This window comes from Euprymna scolopes, chromosome 4 (genome assembly GCF_053919585.1).
Source record: "Euprymna scolopes isolate OS-2025 chromosome 4, ASM5391958v1, whole genome shotgun sequence".
Classification (NCBI taxonomy): Eukaryota; Metazoa; Mollusca; class Cephalopoda; order Sepiida; family Sepiolidae; genus Euprymna; species Euprymna scolopes.
The window spans coordinates 126,313,367-126,329,187 of NC_136485.1; the positions used below are offsets into that span (position 1 = coordinate 126,313,367).

Below are 15,821 nucleotides of genomic sequence, written 5' to 3' on the forward strand. Positions count from 1 at the left end.
TGCTAGACGTCCGTTCGCTTCGCTGCCCCTACTAAAGGTATTGACGACAACCATTGGCTATAACTACCTCGTAAGGCAGTGGAGACCCGACTCTACTTTCTTCCTTCCTTTCTTTCTAAAGTACGCTTTGCGAATAAACCTTTCCCTTGTTAAGTTGAAGAAGTTGTTTGTCATTGTTCATAGAATTGTGTTATTTTATTTTATCAGGGAAATTCCCTAAAAACTATTACGTGTAATTATATTCATGCAGATATTCTACATGATTTATACTTGCGTAAACAGAAACCTCTTTCTATATATATTTATGTATGCGTATGTATATTTCTTTAGATAATTTTGTCTAGTAAACTCCAATTTCAGTTTTTGGTCTACAGACATGAAGCTTAATATATAGGGTATTTGAATCCGTGCAAAACTTTATATTTGTATCTTAGCCGGGGAAAATCGATGCAAAAGTATAAAAATTAAAAAATGGAATTTGCCAGGTGAAGGTCAAACAACAGTATTACGAATACGCACGCATAACGTAATAGCTATTGGTTCATGTTTTAACTTTTGGCCTTGCAGCAAACATGTCTTCATAGCTCAGGCATTAACGCCAAAGCAAAAAAGTAAATCGTAAGCTAAACGTTTTGGTTTCGATTCTCGATGGTAGCGCACGAGTCATTTTTTTTAAATTTATTAAATCACTAGCGGGGGTACCCGGCGTTGCCCGGGTGTGGAAGAGGTGTGTGTGTGTGGAGGTATAAAATAGCAGTAGGAAATGCGAGTGAAGAGAGGGGTAAAAATGGTAGTAGCGTGGGGAGAGAATCAAAGCAACAGTAGGCAGCCATGGTGAAGAGAGGTGTTAAAAAAGTGGTAGTAGGCAGGCAGGCTCGAACCACAGACGCGAAGACGGAAAAGAAAATGAAAGAAAATCTTATGTCTTATCAATGCCCCATGACGTGACCGGAATTTCGGAACGTTAAAATTAAATCAATCTAATCGATATGATGACTTGCAAAAAATCGACCCCTCCTTGTACAAAACTGACCAGTTTAGAGTGAAGGAATTAATGTTTGGGCCAATTTTTCGGTATTTGTCGTCCGAGACGTCCAGTTTCAAAATGACACCGATCTTGTCAGGATCCATCGTACATACATACATACATACATACATACATACATACATACATACATACATGCATACATACATGCATACATACATTTAAACAGACGGGTGAGAATTATATAATAGACGTCTGGGTGTTTGTAGGTGTTAAAAATGGATTTCAATATTTAATTTTATTTTCAAAAAATCAAAATACTGGATTAATTTGTGTGTATAGCTTTTTAAAACACAATAAGGAAGTACATAATAATGTCTTTGTGGAGTTATACTTTTTCCTTTTGAGTTAAAGCTGGATAAGCAGCGCTTGTTCTTATGAAAAGGACCAGAATAATTATAATTATATCTTACAGATGCGTTCACGCAACTCCGTTGATATATTTGTGATGTTGGTTGGTCTTTCATATTTAGGTTTCAAATTGCATTTTCATCGCTAATCGCAGAGGCTTACAGAGCACATGTTGGCAACTGCCGTTCTAATTATTTTAAAGTTAGATGCTTGTTGAGAGCTCCCCAATCTGAAAAAAAAAGAAAGAAAGAAAAATTGGTATGATGCATATGTCTCTAAGGAAAAGAAAATATATTTAAAAAAAATTACGTAAATTAATCACGTAGTTTTATTTTTCTAAGTAAACTAATTTTTTAAGCGATTAATGGGAATTCGTAGGTATATAATTATAATGCTGAAAACCAACAAAAATCTTGTTTGAATTATTTGGCGTTATCTCCAGTATTCACTGAGACTATTTTAAAAAATGGCGTCAAAAACCTGTCGCTCTTTGTTTAGCGATACAATTTGATTTTTTTAATTTAAAAATAAAGATACTTGAATAATTTACGTGATTTTTGGAATACGATATTTTTTCCCTCACGAGTACGTACATTATACACACCTTTCTTTATTGTGTGTTTTAAAAAAATATTTTGGGAGAAACTCCAGTCAAGTACAAAAAAAATTTTCTATATCATATGACATTTGTTGTGATGCATGATTTTAAATCTTTTTTGGAAAATACTGTACCAGTTGCTCAACGTTAGAACAACTGTCTTTCGCTTAAAAAAACAAAAACATAATCATCTTTTAAAATAAGGTGGTATTTCGTACAAATATTTTAGCTTGTAGCTACTTTAAGTTCCCCACAGAATAGTGAACGCATCAACTGTTCTCTTTAAGAATTGTCTTGGGAGGAATTCGTCAGCTTTGTTCGATTCCTAAACCAAAAGAACGAAAGATATATCACATCAATTTAAATGGCATTTAAAATCTCAAAATATTTCCTCCATTTCATTTTTATGCAGCAGCCATCCGCGAATTGTGTCCGTGTGTCCGTTCGTTCACAGAAATATAGACTAGATATCGAGGTAGTGTTTCTAAAATATAGGAATTCATACACGTGTCGTGTTTCGCTAAGAAGTCTTTTAAGGAAGTATTGAATCCTTTCCCAATATTTGCACGAGAAATACAAACATCTATAATATAAATCTCACCCGTCTGTTTAAATGTATGTATGTATGTATGTATGTATATCTGCCGAAAACTTTCGACAAAGGCGACGAATTTTCACAAGATCGGTGGCGTTCTGAAGCTCAACTCTTCGGACGACAAATATCGAAAAATTAGTTAAAAACATTAATTCCTATACCCTTAACTGTGCACTATTATACAGGGAGTGATCGCTTTTTTAGTCGATATTTTCGAAAGTCATCGTCTCTTTTTCAATTGACTAGCGTTAATTTAAACCTACGTCACTTCCGGTTTGACGATGAGTGTAACAGCAAAAACGTAACGTTTTTTTTTAGGTTCTTTTCCTCCTTCGCAGTACAGGTTAGAGCCTGCATGCCTACTACCACATTTTTTTCTTTTTTTGCTCAACACACACCTCCAAACACCCGGGCAATGCCGGGCACCAGGCAAGTATAATACAAGTGTTACTTGAAAATACGACTTAAAAATATTTTAATTGCATAGATCGGAGAGACCCAGACTAATAACACTGCGTATATTATCTTAGGTAAGTGTTTTAAAAATTAAAAGAAAGAATATGCTTTTCATTTTTCTTTAATATAATAATAGTAGACATTTTGCCGGATAAAACACGAAAAAGTTATAGCGACTTGGTTGAGATGAGTGCTGGATGTCAAATCGATAGAGAAATGTAGTCTACATCTTTATAAATAATGAGAAATATGCTAGATAATTAAGAGCGGTAACGTCGTTTCATAATTTTTTTAATTAAAACGACATGCTAGTAATATTGAGTTATCGTTCTTTCCTTAGCTAGTCACTTTCTCGACTTATTTGGATGGTACTCATTTCAGAACTACTCAAACCACCTTTACGGCCCATTTTATTGACGAAACAAACTGCCTTGTTAATAATTTGACACACCTCAAATACCGTGGATTCAGCAATTACAGTTGAAAGTTGTTTACATTGCGCAGAACAGTACGAAAATTTCACAGTACGCGCAACTCAGCATTACGAACGCTTCTGAAACTTTTGATACGAAACTACCGGCAAGTTTCTGAAACTGGTAAAAAATGTTACCTCGTTAATAATTTGACACGCAGTGTATATAACGCAATCATGAGAGGAAGACTTAAATTCATGATTAAAAACGTTAAATAAAGTCAACGTTTAAAATATAGTTAACTAATTTACGAGATAAAACACAACAAATTCAAATTATGCATAGACTTTAATAAAAATTTTAAATTATGTTCTTGTATTTTTAAGCGTTTTTATTTAATAAACTTTGTTATTAACATTACCAAATAAATACTGTTTTTTTTCTACTTAATTCTACCCTCATTTTATTTTCGGTCAATTTCCGGTAAAAAAAAAAAAAACAGTTTTGAGCTTTACTCATAACAAACTTATATATATATAAATCCCCGAAACAGTGTTTCATGGTAAACAACTGATGATCCTCGAAAAATAAATTATTGGTACTATAGTAAATTCGAGAACGAGTTGATGCAGTGATTGCAGGTGATTAAATAATTTACTGACTAGATGGTTTTCTAACGAATGATAAAACATATTTTTTGTATAGTTTTAAAGGGTAAAAACTTCAAAGACTATATATATATATATATATATATATATATATATATATATATATATATATATATATATTGGTGTTTTTATGTGTGTATTTTTAAATTTCATGATATTTGTAGATTCGTTTTTTTTTCTGTGATCATTTTTTCAGTTTCCTCGTAACTTCTGAGTGCTACCTTTATTATACATCAATTGGATGCAAATAATATACACAATTACTAAAGTTTCTTCGATGTACATTTCCTGAACACAATCGAAATACATGTGTTTGCAGCAGCAAATAAAATGTAGAGAATGCAAGTGTCATATTAAATAAATGTGTCTATCATATTCTAAAGAAGTTTGCTGAAAATGCAGAACAGCGTCTTGCCGATGTAGACAGCTGTCTTTGGAGTCACGTCTAAATCTTGCTAACTAGCTAGTTACCTTTAATGCATCTAAAACTTAGCTTCTATCTTTTCACTACCAGCACCCTTATTCACATATGTCATTAGATGGGGAACTGTTGCCAAATCTGAGGGAGGAACTGCTAAGTGTACTTTTTCTTGCGTTATCTCATCGGCAACCTGGCAGTCAATCGCCTTTAATATCGTGACCTATAGACTTTGATAAGCGTTGTTGCCCATAATAAAAATTATATATATATATATATATATATATATATATATATATATATATATATATATATATATATATATATACTAGTGAAAGTACCCGTCGTTGACTGGGTTAAAAAACAGCCTACAGAAAATGGACTCTGATTTATGAAAGTATGATAGGTTATGAAAAGAGAGGGTTGTAAAGAGATAGCTTCGAATTTGGAGGTATCAAAACCCAAGCAAAATATGATAAAAGTAAAAATAAAATAGATAAACCCCATAATTTATTATACCATACCTGTTCACACTGAAACACTTATCACAATATTCTGTGGATCTATATTAAAAAAAACCTTGTTAAACTTTGTGACATATTTCCATTCTATGGAGGTCAAGCGCGAACGAACACCACATAATATTATTATACCATATTTCTTCAAACTGAAACATAATTATTAAAGTATATAATTACACAGATAGATATGAAAAGTCTTCATTAAAGATTGTGCCTATTTCCATTCTATGGAGGCCAGGCGCGAACGCTGACCCCACAATTTTATTATACCATCCCTATTTAAGTTAAAACATACTTATCAAAGTATTATTATGTACATCTATATCAAAAACACTTGCAAACGTTTTTTTTAAATTTTTAAATGTTTTATTTCCATACTTTGTGGACCAGGCGCGTACGCAGACCCCACAATTTTAATGAATCATCATTATGCCAGATCCAACATACCCATTCCTGTGTCGCGATACATCTTCTATCATTATATGTGATCAGTTTTCTATAATAGTCAACCATATAGGAGCCTTTTTCGTGACCAGACACACACAGACGTCAAGCTTTATATATATATATATGTATATATATATATATATATATATATATATATATATATATATATATTAAGTAATGTGATTTACAATTTAAAAATTAAAAAAAAATTTTTTAAATTTAAAAATCAAATTTTAATTAAATTAAAAATCAGTTTCATAAGAAGGAACAACAACAAAGTCAATTATCTGTACGATCGTTTCGGAAATCCGTGCTTTTTATTTGTGGTATACATGAAGTTATGTAGAACAATTATATATAGTTTTTTTGGTAAGCACGGTCTCCTCATCAGCAAATTTAGGAGGATTTTTATTGAATTTAAAAGACACCATAAATAAACCTAGCATTAAAAGTAAGGCAGATGAATCTTTTAGTTTTTCTTTTTTTGAAATCAGGAACTGTGTTTAAAGTAGTCATTTAGATGTTTGCTATAGCTTTTTATTTTATTGAATGATGAATTTTAAAAAGATTCATCTGCCTTACTTTTAATGCTAGGTTTATTTATGGTGTCTTTTAAATTCAATAAAAATCCTCCTAAATTTGCTGATGAGGAGACCGTGCTTACCAAAAAAACTATATATAATTGTTCTACATAACTTCATGTATACCACAAATAAAAAGCACGGATTTCCGAAACGATCGTACAGATAATTGACTTTGTTGTTGTTCCTTCTTATGAAACTGATTTTTAATTTAATTAAAATTTGATTTTTAAATTAAAAAATTTTTTTTTAATTTTTAAATTGTAAATCACATTACTTAATATTGAATTAGCTCTAGGACATTTAACTATCGAGCTTATTATATATCTAAATTACAACGAGCATTTCCTGTATTTTAATTAAACTAGTAATTTCACTGTTACATTAAAATACACTTAGCTCTTTAGACTATTAGTCTAATCTCCTTTAAATTTATATATATATATATATATATATGTATATATATATATATATATATATATATAGTAAGCTATAAAATATATATGGCGATTAAGCTACACTGAATATTCCGCGTTTCATCTACTCTAGGATTCCTTAGGCTTATGCGAGAATTTTGTGGTTGTCTCGCGATTTATATACGCACCTTTTATTGAGTTTTTATTTAGCCAATCAGATTTCTAGTATCCACGGCGCCCTTCCTAATCAGCCAATGAGCAAGAACTTACAGGAGACAGGCCCAGTTGACCGCCGGTTAATCCGTTCCTTTGTGTGTGCTATTTAGCGTAGATATCTAGTGTCTTGACCTGTTTTAAATCTAGGTTAAGTTTTATGTTAGTTTTTACACTTTTAGAGATTATTTGTTAGGCTTACATTTCTAGATGCTATGGGCCCAGCGTGCGTCTTTATTTCGATGGATCCGAATCAAAATCCGAATTGTGGCAAGTTAAATTTCTAGGATATCTAGAAATCCAAAAGCTACACAAAGTACTTCAAACACAACCTGAAAACAGAAACGACCCGGATTTCATTGAAAAGAACGCAACTGTCTTTGCAGAATAAATACAGTGTTTAGATGACCGAAGTCTATCACTAGTAATGAGAGAAGCCCTGGACGATGGCTGCAGAGCATTGAACATATTGAGAGAGCATTATTTATCGAAAGGAAAACCCAAAATTATTTCTTTATATACTGAACTGACCTCTCTAAAACGAATGGAAGCCGAAACTATTACTATTATTATTTTCGGTTTCCCTTTTGATAAATAATGTTCTCTTAATATGTTCAATGCTTTCCGTCCATCATTCAATGCGTCTCTTATAATCAGAGACAGACTTCTATCGTCTAAGCATTGAATCAGTTCTGCAAAAACAGTCGCGTTCTTTTCGAGAAATTCGGGGTCGTTTGAATTCTCTGTTAGAGATTGTATCACTTTGTGTACTTTTCGAATCCTTAGATAGCCCAGAAATTTTACCTGCCACAATTCGAATTTAGATTCCAATCCGTCAAAGAAAAGACGATGGCTGGGCGCATAACCTGTTAAGTTTTGAGACATTATGTTGAACAAATATGGCGGCGTAGTTCAGATCAGTGACCGAGATGGCGGCCAAGAATGAAATGCGGTCTGTGGCGTAGTTAACGACGAACTTGTATTTAGTCGTTACGGCCCCGACCTTGGCATTATCTACTGCCAAGGCCTTATTTGGGGTCCGTAACAACTTAGGCACCAGGGCCAGTAGGGGGAAGTGGGGAAAAATAGGGGTCTTTGCTAGTCCTAGGCTAGACTTGCGTTTGATAGCAAGTACTTTATTAAGTAAAACCTATACTAGAGTTTCTATCACGCACTATTTGCATAACCGCCTTACATTCTTACCAGGACCTACTTAAAATAACAGCTCCCCAGCTTACACGGATGGCGGGCGACATTCACGCTGAAAAATTTTAAAACAAATATATACAGGACCAAAACAAAACTTATTTATATACAAAATAAAGTATTTTTTCCCTTTTTTTTTTTTTTTTTTATAATAAAAATGGGGGTGAAATGATGGGGAGGGGAGCAAAATAGAAAACACCCAAAAAGAAAGAAAAAGAAAGCAAATAAACAAAATGCCTATGGGGGCAGGTTAGTAAGGGACCCTCCCTACCTAATAGCTGGTCTGTCGTGTGAAACGCCCAGTGTCTTCCGCTCCTCTCCCCCGGGGGGGAAGAGGTGAAAGCAAGCAGGTCGTTCCCTAGAGGGGAGTGGAGGACCTAAGGGTATGTGTGAAAAATAACTTGGGGTTGGGGAAAACCGGGGTGGATGGCGTCTTCCAAGAAAAAAGTGCGTAATGGGCAAAAATAGGCCGGGGACAAAATAAACAAGTGGACTGGGCATCTTTGGAAGCTCTCTTAGTGCCAATCTAACGAAAAAATAAAAGACTACGGGAACAGAATAACATGCATACTACCCTAGTCTAGGCCCTAATAAAGCATAAGCTATCCACTCTTGGTGGTTAAACACCTACCTAGCCTACTCCTACCCATCGTATAAGGTTAACCTTATATTACTTTACATAAGGGCTGGGTTCCGAGAAAACCAAACCTCAGCACTTTAGGAACAATACCACTAGGGTGGAAACACGAACTCGAACCTAGCTCCTCGTCGGATGCACAAACTAGTGTTGTGCACCCATCTCCTATCAAAGTCTATGCGGGACAATCTCCTCCAATCACATCTGATTTTTATTTTAAGTTGATGCTTAAAATAAACAACCAGATCCTGATCGGAAAAAGATCGCTCCTCATAGACAATGCCCAGACGTGTATACCACGTCACTAATCGAGCTACCGCTAGGATCGCTAGAAACACCAACCGTTTCTCCCTGTCAAACGGCGGGTCCACATTGTCGACTACGTACGCTAAATCAAGTGGCACCGACCGCTCGGGGTCGATGCGAGCCGTTACCCCTTCGACATACTTCCAGAGACTCCGCACCCCGCTGCAAAGAAAGAACGCGTGTTCTCTTGTTTCCTCTTCTTCTTCATCATTGTAGCGTGGGCACGGGGGATAATAATATTCGCTATCCCTACAATCCCTGGCTAGTCTGCCAAAGAGTGGCAGCGCGTCCCGGACTAGCCTCCACGTTATTGAAAATTCAGAATTATTGATGTAGCTACTGGCAGGCGCCCAATTCCAAAGCGAGAGAACTTCCCCCCTCGACAGATGTAGCCGCTCCACCAGCGGGTCTTTTGCAGTCCCCACCACTAATTCCTCATATAGCCTCCACCTAGGCCGTGCAAGGTCCCTGGACCTCGGCAATGCCCTAAGGGCGGCTCGGGATTCGGTCAGGAAACACCGTTCCCCCACTGGTCTTTTGCGACCTTCAGCGGCAGGGGCGGATATGAGCCGTGGAAAAGCCTGTTCCACGACTGGTACCCATGGCGTTTCCTCCATCAGTGTCCGACTCAGGAACGCCAATCTTTCTGCATGTTTATGGCTTTGCAGATCAGGCATCCCCAAGCCTCCCTCGCTAAGCTTCTGCGTACAGACCTGTCTACGGACAAACGGCTTTCCTCCCTTCCATAGCAGTTTGAAAAGGAGGCGCTCTAAAGCCTTACAGCGGTCCGCAGGCAGGGGAAGAACAGATAAACGGTAAAGGATCAAAGGAAACACGTACGTAGCACATGCCTCCGCGCGACCCTTTAAGGACAATTTCCTCCGAATCCAAGTCCCAACCGACGACTCGACCTTAGTCTGTACTTCCGACCAATTCTTGTCCAACTGGAGGTCCGGCCCGAACCACACACCGAGGATTTTAACTGGGCCATCAGTCCAGCCGAACGCACCTGGAAGCGAGTTTACCCCGGTCCAGGCGCTCAACCGCAGGCCAACGGACTTGCTGCGATTGATCACGGCCCCTGTAACAACTTCATACCTAGCGATCGCCTCTATCACCGCTCTAATATCGCTACGGCGCGCAGCGAACACGGTGACGTCATCGGCGTACGCGGACACCCTGGCAAATTTGCCGCCAGGCAGAGCTATGCCGCGCAGGACTGGTCTCGCCGCCTCGTCCCTTAATTTGCGAAGGAAGGGCTCCAACGCCAGGACATACAGCAGAGGCGACAGCGGGCAACCCTGCCGCACCGACCGGGAGACCCCAAATGGCTCCGACAACCTACCATTTACCTGCACCACTACCGCGGGATCACGATACAGGGCGGAGATCCACTTGCGGAAGTCCGGACCAAAGCCGGCGGTTTCCACAACAGCCCCCAGGAACCCATGGTCCACCCTGTCGAATGCCTTGGACTGATCTAAATTGATCAGCGCGGCTTCAGCGTCGTCTTCTAACCCCTCTATGATCGTGCGAATCAAGTGCAGATTGTTCTGAATTGATCGACCCTTCACAGCGTAGTTCTGATCCGGTTCGACCAAGTCACCGATAACAACCTGCAGTCGGTTCGCAAGAACGCGGGCCAAAATCTTGAAATCTGCGTTAAGCAGAGTAATGGGCCTATAATCGTCTAGATTCCCCCCTCCATGTTGGTCCCCCTTCTTCAGAAGCGTGACCACTCCTTTGGTTACCTGCCTCGGGTTCGAATCCTGGGCAAACCAGTGGTTAAACACGCCCGTCAGAAGGGGCACAAACATGGGCGACAGCCTCAAGAACAATTCGTAGGGCAAACCATCAAGCCCCGGAGATTTGTTGTGGCCAACCTGCTTCAACGCAGTAATGACCTCACGCTCCGTAACCATCCCCTCGCAGCTAGCCGCTCGGGCCGCAGTAAGGCGGGGCGAGCCAGCTAAATAGCCGCCAAACTCCTGGCCGCGGAGTCTGGGTAGTTGGGTGAAGCGTTCCTCCAAATGTTGCCGAAACCCATTGCAGATCTCCCGTGCCGACACGAGAGAACGCCCTTCCAGGTTTTTCACCTCCCGAATGTACCCATCCGAGCCACGTCTTAGAGCAGCCTTACGCTCAACAGCGTCAACATTCACGGCTTCGTTGGAGACTCTGTTTAACCTAGCCCTAACTACTTGACCTTCATATCGCTCGCTAGCCAAGCGATTGAGGTCCCCCTTAACTAGAGCTAGATCTAGGGAATCCCCCCCCCCTGCCACCGCCCGGGTCAGTCTATCATCTAGGTGCCTTTTGGTCCGAGCCCTATCTAGCGCGAGGCGTTGGCTGTATTGGACACAAAAGTACCTAATGGTGACCTTAAGTTTAACCCACCAGCTACTCCCGGTAACCGCCCCCACTAACTCCCTCTGAATTAGTGTTGTCAGCTGCTCCCGAAAGTCGTTCGACTCCAACAAGGAGACGTTCATCTTCCAGTAGCCCGCCAACCTAGGCCTATTACCTAATTTCAAACGGGCCAACACAAGTTTGTGGTCCGAATGACCTAGCCAGTGGAACGTGGGACAAGATAGAAAATCTACGTCGCCCCTTCTGATTAACATCCGGTCCAAGTATGTACTTGGACCGGCGGCCGAACTAGATTGCCACGTCCACATCTCCCTCCCTGGGTGATCCAGACGGAACCTGTCGACTAGATCGCTCGAGGCCATAAAGCCAGACAGGGTGTTGTCACACCTTTCCAACCCACTAGCCCCCCCGACCTTATCTATCTTGGGGTCCAGGATGGCATTCCAGTCCCCCATTAACACTACCCGCTCCGGACCCGAAGAGAGAAACACCTCCACCCGCCGAAAAAAGGAAACCCTCTCGCTTTGGATATTAGGCGCATAAACTGCCACGATCCGGAACGCGCCGCTTTTAACGGCAACATCGACCACGACCAGCCTCCCATGAGCGTCCGCGTGAACAAGCGTAACCGTCGCAGCCAGAGTGCGACTCACTAGTACAGAACCCCCCCGGCTATGGAGGCTGCCATATGCTGAGTAAACATGAAAATCGTCTACCAGCACATCGCAGTCCCCATCCCCAACAAAGTGGGTTTCTTGTAGGGCAGCTACGTCTACCTCAAGGGCCACGAGATCCCTCAGCACGCGAGCAGCCTTGCTTCGAGATCTCATGCCCCTCGCATTAAAACTAGCTAGGTTCAAGGCCATGTTTCCCTAACTAGTAATATTCTTCTACTAAGGGTCTAAAATCCTCGGGAGTGAGGACGTCGAAGGCCTGACCAAGACTGCCCGTGAGCAGGTCGGACGTAAGCCGTCCGTCTCGAGCCAGGCCCCCCACGTCCAAGGGGAACGTCATTTTCAGAGCCCTATAAAGGGAGGGGTGAACATAAAGCGGGACCCTCCCTTCACATTGTGTGGTTATTTTTCCAAGTGATGGGTGCTCCCCGTCCACGATTTTGAGGCCCCCGAAGGCCGACTTGGCTGCTTCTATCATGCGCCATAGCGCTTTCGCTCTTCCTCCCCTATTCACCCGGACGAAAGTGATAATAGACGGAGCATCCTGGAAGTTCCTGGGGTCTGCCACCTCTTTTCCGTCCACTTTCCGGAGACTTTCCAGTTCCTTTAAGTATCGCCTCTGTCTCCCATTTAAATCAGAGACCGCGTTACTTAAGTCGGCGTTGCATAATTGTTCCCCGGGAAGGAAAGGGTGCTTCCTGGTTTTCCCCTCCCTCGGGGCTGCCGACTTTTGTTCCAGCCTTTTCTCCTTTGCTTCTTCCTCTTGGGCTTCTTGGACAACCTCTTCTACTGGAGCTTCCATTTGCTCCGTTTCCTCGTTAGGAGTGTGAAATAGGGGGGGGTTGCTGATCTTCTTCCTGAGGGCTTTGCGGCTGAAGCTCAGTGCTCGGGTCTTGCTTGTCATCTTTCTTCTCTCTCTTCTCCCTCTGTTTGTCCTCGGCCCCTTCGCTGTCGGAACTTGAGGAGCTTCCTCTCGCTTTTCGTTTGGTAGCCGTTGCCATCGTTCTTGTTGTTGTTTGTGGAGCCGGCTCTTGTTTCTTTGCCCCCTTTTTGGCCGCCACTGTGCTCCACTTTTCTTTTGCTGGGGCTGCTTCCTCCTTCCTGGTCTCTGTTGGGGGGTTTTTCTCCGCTGATTTGCCCGTCTCGGCTATTCCGGCTTGTCTTTGAGGGCAGAACCTCGCTACGTGGCCTGTTTTTTGGCATTGCCAACACTGGGGTCTTCTGCCCTCCACAATGACGGCGTGGACCAGCCCTCGCAGGTGAATTGGGCCGGGATCCCGTGGAATTCCTTGCGGGACAGCCTCATCTTAATCTTGTAGTCTCCCGACATTATATTCCGGGGGCCCTTTACCGCCTCGATGCCTTCGACTTCTCCATATTGGGACATGATTGCCCCCAGCTGCTCCTCCACAAGAAAGCACGGCACCCCTGTAATTGTGACCAGCGTCCTCCTCTTTGAAAGGTACTCTGGCCGTACCTTGATGTTTTTCCATGTGAGATCCCCTCTTGCCAGCTTCTCCGCATCGTCCTTTGTTGGCAAGAGGACCTCCCACATGGCGTTAAAGCGTCTAACGGCGTACTGAGCGGGGATCCTCAGTTCTCCCAGCAGCTCCATCATGCGGTCTTTCGGTCTTCCCAGAAGGCCCTTTCCGGTGGCATTCAGAGTCAGCAGAGACACTGATCTCTCCCTTATCTTCGTCAGTGTCTCTGGAACCACCTCTATCTGGTTCCCTTTTGTCAGGTTCTTATATTTGTCCTCAAAAAGCCTTCTGTAGTACTCTGGGGATTTCGCTGGTGCTGATTGCTTCGGCCCCCAACTCTGCTGGGTCTCACTGGAAGTGGGGAAAAATAGGGGTCTTTGCTAGTCCTAGGCTAGACTTGCGTTTGATAGCAAGTACTTTATTAAGTAAAACCTATACTAGAGTTTCTATCACGCACTATTTGCATAACCGCCTTACATTCTTACCAGGACCTACTTAAAATAACAGCTCCCCAGCTTACACGGATGGCGGGCGACATTCACGCTGAAAAATTTTAAAACAAATATATACAGGAACAAAACAAAACTTATTTATATACAAAATAAAGTATATTATTATTATTTTTTATTTATTTATTTTTTTTTTTTTATATTATAATTAAAATGGGGGTGAAATGATGGGGAGGGGGGCAAACTAGAAAACACCCCAAAAGAAAGAAAAAGAAAGCAAATAAACAAAATGCCTATGGGGGCAGGTTAGTAAGGGACCCTCCCTACCTAATAGCTGGTCTGTCGTGTGAAACGCCCACTGTCTTCCGCTCCTCTCCCCCGGGGGGAAGAGGTGAAAGCAAGCAGGTCGTTCCCTAGAGGGGAGTGGAGGACCTAAGGGTATGTGTGAAAAATAACTTGGGGTTGGGGTAAACCGGGGTGGATGGCGTCTTCCAAGATAAAAGTGCGTAATGGGCAAAAATAGGCCGGGGACAAAATAAACAAGTGGACTGGGCATCTTTGGAAGCTCTCTTAGTGCCAATCTAACGAAAAAATAAAAGACTACGGGAACAGAATAACATGCATACTACCCTAGTCTAGGCCCTAATAAAGCATAAGCTATCCACTCTTGGTGGTTACACACCTACCTAGCCTACTCCTACCCATCGTATAAGGTTAACCTTATATTACTTTACATAAGGGGCTGGGTTCCGAGAAAACCAAACCTCAGCACCTTAGGAACAATACCACTAGGGTGGAAACACGAACTCGAACCTAGCTCCTCGTCGGATGCACAAACTAGTGTTGTGCACCCATCTCCTATCAAAGTCTATGCGGGACAATCTCTTCCAATCACATCTGATTTTTATTTTTAGTTGATGCTTAAAATAAACAACCAGATCCTGATCGGAAAAAGATCGCCCCTCATAGACAATGCCCAGACGTGTATACCACGTCACTAACCGAGCTACCGCTAGGATCGCTAGAAACACCAACCGTTTCTCCCTGTCAAACGGCGGGTCCACATTGTCGACTACGTACGCTAAATCAAGTGGCACCGACCGCTCGGGGTCGATGCGAGCCGTTACCCCTTCGACATACTCCCAGAGACTCCGCACCCCGCTGCAAAGAAAGAACGCGTGTTCTCTCGTTTCCTCCTCCTCTTCATCATTGCAGCGTGGGCACGGGGGATAATAATATTCGCTATCCCTACAATCCTTGGATAGTCTGCCAAAGAGTGGCAGCGCGGCCCGGACTAGCCTCCACGTTATTGAAAATTCAGAATTATTGATGTAGCTACTGGCAGGCGCCCAATTCCAAAGCGAGAGAACTTCCCCCCTCGACAGATGTAGCCGCTCCACCAGCGGGTCTTTTGCAGTCCCCACCACTAATTCCTCATATAGCCTCCACCTAGGCCGTGCAAGGTCCCTGGACCTCGGCAATGCCCTAAGGGCGGCTCGGCATTCGGTCAGGAAACACCGTTCCCCCACTGGTCTTTTGCGACCTTCAGCGGCAGGGGCGGATATGAGCCGTGGAAAAGCCTGTTCCACGACTGGTACCCATGGCGTTTCATCCATCAGTGTCCGACTCAGGAACGCCAATCTTTCTGCATGTTTATGGCTTTGCAGATCATGCATCGCCAAGCCTCCCTCGCTAAGCTTCTGCGTACAGACCTGTCTACGGACAAACGGCTTTCCTCCCTTCCATAGCAGTTTGAAAAGGAGGCGCTCTAAAGCCTTACAGCGGTCCGCAGGCAGGGGAAGAACAGATAAACGGTAAAGGATCAAAGGAAACACGTACGTAGCACATGCCTCCGCGCGACCCTTTAAGGACAATTTCCTCCGAATCCAAGTCCCAACCGACGACTCGACCTTAGTCTGTACTTCCGACCAATTCTTGTCCAACTGGAGGTCCGGCCCGAACCACACACCGAGGAT

General features: G+C 42.1%; 1 long non-coding RNA gene across 1 annotated transcript in view; it reads right to left on the reverse strand.

Moving 5' to 3' along the window:
- Positions 1–1,245: 1,245 nt before the first annotated feature.
- The window catches only part of LOC145272983 (uncharacterized), a 200,429-nt gene continuing 185,853 nt past the window's right edge, over positions 1,246–15,821 (reverse strand). The window contains exon 3 of the long non-coding RNA XR_013866146.1: positions 1,246–1,625. This is a non-coding gene — a long non-coding RNA (uncharacterized LOC145272983). The remainder of the gene's footprint in view (positions 1,626–15,821) is intronic.